Source organism: Geotrypetes seraphini, chromosome 1, assembly GCF_902459505.1.
Source record: "Geotrypetes seraphini chromosome 1, aGeoSer1.1, whole genome shotgun sequence".
Lineage (NCBI taxonomy): Eukaryota > Metazoa > Chordata > Amphibia > Gymnophiona > Dermophiidae > Geotrypetes > Geotrypetes seraphini.
Genome location: NC_047084.1, coordinates 340,167,095 through 340,174,338, shown reverse-complemented (window position 1 = coordinate 340,174,338; position 7,244 = coordinate 340,167,095).

Below are 7,244 nucleotides of genomic sequence, written 5' to 3'. Positions count from 1 at the left end.
AGAGTGTATCTTGCAGTCCAGTTGCTGGCAGGCTACTGTGCAGACATCTGCTCTATAGCAGACAGCTCTCTCCTGGTCTCTGAGTGAGTCAGTCATTGGCTTGTGTGACTAGTTTCACTTGAAAGAAAAATCTAACTTTTTTTTTTTTTTTTTTAATGAAAATAACATGGCCCTCATGAAAATCCCACAAAAATTTATTTGACAAATACAGTAGATCACTCATGGTCCTAGAAAGTACCAATAAGACGCATATACAAAGCTTAGCATCAGAGTTTGTTGTAATGTCCTTCTCTGCTAAATTCTATGAATGCTACTAGCCATCACACTGTAACACTCATGGGTTCATTTAAACCAGGGGTGTCCATCCTGTGGCCCCACAAAGTATTTTGTGCAGCCCTGGTCGAGGGCGATGCAGTGTTTTCCTCTGCTGCCTCCGGATGTTTACTGTCTTGCTGGCTCCCTCCTCTGTCTTGCTGCAGTGTTTGCGCGTTTGTATGACCCCAGAAAAAAATTTTCAGCCAGTGCGGCCCAGGGAAGCCAAAAGGTTGGACATCCCTGATTTAAACAAATGTCACAATGAGTTGTATAGATTGAAACAGAAACCGCCTAATACAAGAGTACATGACAGGATTTTTATTTCAATGGATCTAGCTCTAGAGTGCTATCTCTACCTGGTCCCTCTATTGTTGAAGTGTGAGAGACCATCTCTAGGCTTCCAACTCAGACTCAAGGGGGGAGAGGGGTTTTTGTGACTGATTTGGAATTCCTTATCATGAACCACTTTACAATGTTGCCTTTCATAGACTCCCAAGACAAAGCCAGTTCCTTTGTTCCACTATCTCACCCTACAAAGCCAGTGTGGTTATTTGTTCTTAGTATTTCAAGCTCAATGAAAGTTAGAAAAACTTTTCTGTCTGGGAACAAAATATGAGTTTAAGTCCTTGAAAATTTAATGTAGTCTGTTATTGAGATAGACATGGGAGAAGTATCATGGAATATTACTACTGTTTGGATTTCTATCAGGTACTTGTGACCTGGATAGGCCACTGTGGAAATAGGATACTGGCTAGATGGACCATCGGTTTTATTCAGTTTGGCTATTCATATGTTCTTAAATTTGGTATGAACAAATACAGTGGGGAAAACCCAGTATAAAGATACATTGACTTTTAAAATAGGCCAAATCGCATAATTTGTATGACTTGTTCAATTGTTAAAAATTCTTTAATAAATTCTAAGTTATGAAAAGAATACTTTCCACCAAAAATAGTGGACTAATGTATTTCTATGGGACTAATGTATTTTCAGGGAATTCTTCCTTTCACATTGCCTCTCCTTATTCTCTATTATCCCCTTCCCCCAAACTGCTCCCCACAACTGTCTTGCTACCCTCCAAAACCATCTACCTACAACAGTGGTCTCAAACTCAAACCCTTTGCAGGGACACATTTTAGATTTGTAGGTACTTGGAGGGCCTCAGAAAAAATAGTTAATGTCTTATTAAAGAAACAACAATTTTGCATGAGGTAAAACTCTTTATAGTTTATAAATCTTTTCTTTTGGCTAAGTCTTAATAATAATATTGTAATTTATAGCTAAAGAGACATATGATCAAGAAACTGTTTTATTTTACTTTTGTGATTATGATAAACATACTGAGGGCCTCAAAATAGTACCTGGCAGGCTGCGAGTTTGAGACCACTGACCTACAACTACCTTGCTACCCCTACTGTTCTACCCCATTACAACTACCCTGAAAACTAACCCCCTTACCACCCTGCAAGCTGCCCAACCCCATAACTAATCTCTCACAACTGCTCCACCACCCCATTTACTAGCACAACCCGCCATAATTACCATTTTCAACTGCTTCACCACCCCAAACGTTGCCTCTGCTCTGAAAACTATCTACTTACAACTTCCCTCATTCACAAAAACTACCTCCACAATGGCTCCAGTACACATACATGCACACACACACATGGAAAAAGATTAGAAAGAATTCCATGAGCCATGCTCCACATGATTTCCCCACTTGTTGACAGATAAATTGTCACTTTGCATGGATGGTAATATAACTGTAGAAGCTGAGAAGATTCTACAGTTATATTACCATCCATTGTTCAATGTTGTTCCAGGTGCCTAGCAGACACTGTGTCTGCCTGTGACAGTTTCTAGTTGACCTGATTCTCCCAGAGTACTTTGCTTCTCAGACTAGATGGGCCATTTGGCCTTTATCTGCCGTCATGTTTCTAAATCTGTCATGAGGTTTACCCATTGCCTGATTGATCATAGTAGGAGCTTCAATATGCGCATTATAAGCCCTTTTCCACTTCCTCCAGCAACTTTGTCCAGAGCAGTGCTGGGAGACAAAATGGAACTTGTGAAAGTTATTCCTACCTTTACCAGTAAATTGCATGGGTATGCACATTTTGCATAACAGCAGATCTGAAGATCCATTATCGGGGGAAAAAACCCCCAATATTTGGCAAATGGGCTGCTGTGTTTTCAACCTCTCATATGTTGCCACATGCTATACTTTGCCACTTGCTGTTCCCTCATCTGATTAATCTTATTATGCAGGGTCGCAAAATGACTACTGCAGATTGCCAAGAAGCTTCGACATCCTTCTTTAGTTAACTACCTTTTTTTCAGCAAAGGCCCTTAAAGTACCTGTATATAATACAGTACTCCCCTGAAATTCACGGAGGTTCCGTTCCAGGACCCCCCGCAAAATTTTGAAAAACCCCAAATGCAATTTTTAGGCAGGGGAGACAGGAGAGGGCAGCTGGAGCACCAGCGGGTGAAGGAAATCATTTGCGGTCTGTTCCGACCACCTCTTCCTATAGTAAAGTCAGGCTACACCAATCAGGAGCTGCTTTGACACGCAGCTCCTGATTGGTGTAGCCCAACTTTACTACAGGAAGAGGCGATCGGAGCACACCACGAATGACCGGGTTCGCAATTTGCAAACTGCAAATTTGCAGGGGAACACTGTATATGCAAACTGCTTTGGTTATACCCACAGAAAGGCAGTACATCAAGTCCATGACCCTTTACTGGGTTCTCAAATGAATGTGATTTGTTCTGGTGGGTGAGGCAAACACACGCTGGGTACTGGAGCATAAATCTTTTACACTGATGCACGGGTTCTGTGCAGCAGCCTGGAAAGCCCTCCTCACCAACACTACCGAGCAATAGTCTTGAAACATCATAGATTAAGTCCTGCTGCTGACAATATTTCTTCAGCAATTTCTCCTTGGCCACTTATAATTAGATATTCTGATAGTAGAAGATAGATGCGATGGCTGACATGTTTTTCAATGTTATATGTAAGAGCTTATGTATGTGCTTTTAATGTAATCTGCTTAGGTTTTAAGCGGAATAGAAATTTTAAAATAAATAAATTCAGAATCCAGATTATAGCAGATTGTGGGCTCTCTTCCCCCTCCCAGTGGCCACCTATTCTGTGCAGCACCAGGTCCCCTGATATGAAACTCAGTGCTCATGGTAACCTTTGCTCCAATACCTCTCTCAAGTACATCTCTTGGATACTTTCAAGCACTCCTATTAACTTTATGTTATTTCAAATCCTGTGGCTTTCCTGGTATTTCACTTTCTCCAGGAGGCCATGCGCTTTGCCTCGAGTTCTCACACCCAGGTTTTCAAGTCCTCCATGTGGCCCTCTTGTTGTGAAAACCACTCTTCTTCCTGCCATAAGCACCCTGATTCTCTAGACCCTCCTTTACCTCTTCCATTGCTGTGTGGGTCCTTCTATGTTTATTGTAAAAGCCCCCTAGTGGCGATGTGATGCAATTACATTACAATTAAATTACAGTGGAACCTTGGTTTGCGAACATAATTTGTTCCAGAAGCATGCTCGTAAACCAAAGTGCTCATATATCAAAGCGAGTTTCCCCATAGGAAGTAATGGAAACTCGGATTACACTTCTCCCTCCATATTTACGGTTTCAGCATTTGTGGTTTCGATTATTCAGTTTTTAGCTTGCTGGCTCCTCCCCCCAAATTACATCAGCTTGCATAGAGAAATCGCTGATTCCCAGCACTTTGTTCACTGTGTTTTGCCTCTCCTTCAGAAACAGGCCAGGTCTCCCACCATGTTATTCGCGGTGTTACCATATTCACGATGGTTTTTAATAGAAAACAGCAAATAACATATAAAAAAGTTATTCGCAGTTTTTCAGTATTTGTGGTTCTGTTAATCCCTTATCACAGCGAATACGGAGGGAGAAGTGTATTCGTTCCTGATCCCCAAAACAGGCCTATGTCTTCTTGGGGTCCAATACTTCTCCCACTCCCTGTTTCAGCATTTCTCCTTCTTCTCCTCCCCTCTCCTCTCCTCTCTTTCCATCATAATAGAGGATTACTGCACAGGTCCTGGACCTGTTGGGCCACCGCGTGAGCGGACTGATGGGCATGATAGAACTCAGGTCTGACCCAGCAGAGGCATTGCTTATGTTCTTATGTACCACAGACCATCTTTCCCTTTTCTTATTTCCCATCCATCATCTTTTTCTCTTCGCATTCCCCCATCCTTCCCTTTTTCTTTTTCATCTCCGTGAGGGGTGCTGAAGGTAGCTGCCGTTGTCTCCCCGGCAAGCCAATCAGGAAATTGAGCAGGAGCAGGTGCTGCAGCATCTGGCTGTTGTAGTCAAGGAGCAGCGGGAGCGAGTGGGCGGCGGAGGGGGAGATGGGGTTTGGGGGCAGCGGGGCGGCAGGCAGCACCGAGCCGTTCTCTGGCGGCGCAACCTGCTGCCTGCAGTCTGTGGCCATCCCAAGCCAGATCTGCTGCAGCTTCACCCTCTCCCCTCCTGCTATGGCTTCTTAATCAGTGGCAGACCCCATGGAGGAGGAGGTGCAGCAGCAGATTCCCCCCCCCCTTCTCGCACCCGAACGAGAGCGAGCACCCGATGTGCACTCTCAGAGCACGACACCACAGAGGTAAAGCCGCAGCAGGAGCACAGTCAGGCTGGGAAAAGTCACGTTTGACAAGTTTGGCTGCTTGTAGGAGTTTCTTGAGAGGGGAAAAGTGTTTGGGATTATCTGGCTTTGCCTGGGCTTTTTCACTCTCTATCCTCTGCATGTGCATGCCTCTCGGAAGCAGAAGGAGACCAGCAGAGCCGTCCCCCAGACCCACACCTCCCTCTCCGGCAGGCCAGGTAGCTCGTTGATCGAGTCAATGCTTGGTTTGCGAGTTAAAGTTTGCTCATCTTGCAAAACACTCGCAAACCGCGTTACTCGCAAACCGAGGTTTGACTGTATTTTAATTAAATGTATGAGATGTTATCACAGTCAGATGTTGTAATAGGTTTTCCCTTCAAAACAGGAGGTTAAACATTTAAATATTTGTATTTAGTTGTTGCAACTAAAAAAAACCCCACCAACAATTGAAGGTGAAATAAACTAAAGTATGGCCAACAATTGTTGTTATCAGAAGTTGTTCAAACAGAGCAAATTAAATTAAAATATAAATGAATAGCAAGGCTAATCTACCATTCACATGTGATCAAATTTACATTGATTACACCATTATAATTAGTGATAATATTCAAACTTCAAACATGTCAGCTTAATGCCAAGATAAGTTCTTTTCTACAAATATTATATCATATTTAAAAATGTATTAAAAAGATACTAAAAAAGATATAGAATTAAGTTATTAAAGCATAAGTAAATTGATCCAGGGAAGATTCTGCACATCAAGCTTAGCGTGGTGATAAAGTTTGAATGTGGAGTGGTGCATCTGAGGATCAAATATAGCATTCATAATAAGGTGGATTTTGAAGTTTTGAATTCATCTGAATCATTTTTTATTAGTGGAATTGAATGTTACAATACTATTTAGTGCCCATTACAGATTGAACTTTGTTCTAGGGCACAAAACCACAGGTATTTGACTAGGTGACTCTTAAAACCAGAGAGTGTTTCTTAGTTCCAAAGTTTAATCAAATACAAAAAGTGTATATCTATGTGTAGACAAAAATAGTTTATTGCTGCTTTCTTGCTCTGAGTACCGACAAGCTCTGGAACCAGTAGCTCTTCTGAAGATCCAGATGTTTCCTACTATCCTATCTGTAAACAAATGAAAGGAAGCAGAACCCTAATCTCTCTAGATGAATGCTTAAGGCCATGTATTTCTAACTACATGTGCAAAAGAATTGATAATTATTTTATCCCTAAACTGACCCTCCCAGCTAGTTTCATTTAGAGCACTGGTCTTTGCATAACAGCAGATCTGGAGATCCATTATCGGAAAAAAAACCAATATTTGGAGCGGACTGCTAGGCATGATGGACCACTGGTCTGATCCAGCAGCAATTCTTATGTTCTTACCTCAGCTCTTTATCTGAATATTCAAGTATTTTTTATCCAGACATAATTAATCTCCTCAGTAATTATATCACAATCCAACGCTTCCTCACACAGAGCCTGACTGGAAACAACTGTACACCACAGAACCTCTCAGAATTCTAAGACAAGAGATTGCTCTTAAAGTTTTAAACCTTCAGTTCTCAAAAGAACATTTAGCTTTCAAAAAATAGTTTCAGATTCTCCAAATTTCACATAACTGTGTACACTGGCCAAGGACTCAGAAGCTTAGCAATCAGAAAAGATGCAGGAAAACAGCTGAACACAAAATTAAAACCAAAATATTTGCCTCAAATACCAATAATACCAGACAATCTGAGTTGAATCAATGGTCTTACACAGTGAAAGGATTAAAACTCTCGATATCCCAATACTACTTCTTTTTAGTAACAGGAGTCACAGAAATCCAGTTTAAATTCTGAATCACACTTTAAAAGTTCTTATCACTTTTTCCTTTTAAATATAACTCCAAATTTAATTTAGAAATCTCAATAACTCATGAGAACCAGCAGGTAACAGAGAGGTTCTTGACCCACAACTCACATAAACTCAGCTCAACAGCCCATAAGCAAGCTTAATTTGCAGCTAGAGTTGCCAGATTTCCCAATCGGAAAATTCAGACACCCCCCCTAGACCTACCCCCCAGGGCCGCCCTAGCACCCCCCTCCCCCCGCTGCTTGCTCTTGTCAGGCAGGAAGTCCGCGCGTGGCATCTGCGCATGCGCGGACTTTCTCCCTGCCTGACACGATTTAAGGAGGCTTTTCAAAACCTGGAGAAAGTGCAATGGTTTTGTAAAGCTGTCTGGACACCTGGACATGTCCTCAAAAGGAAGACATGTCCAGGGAAATCCAGAC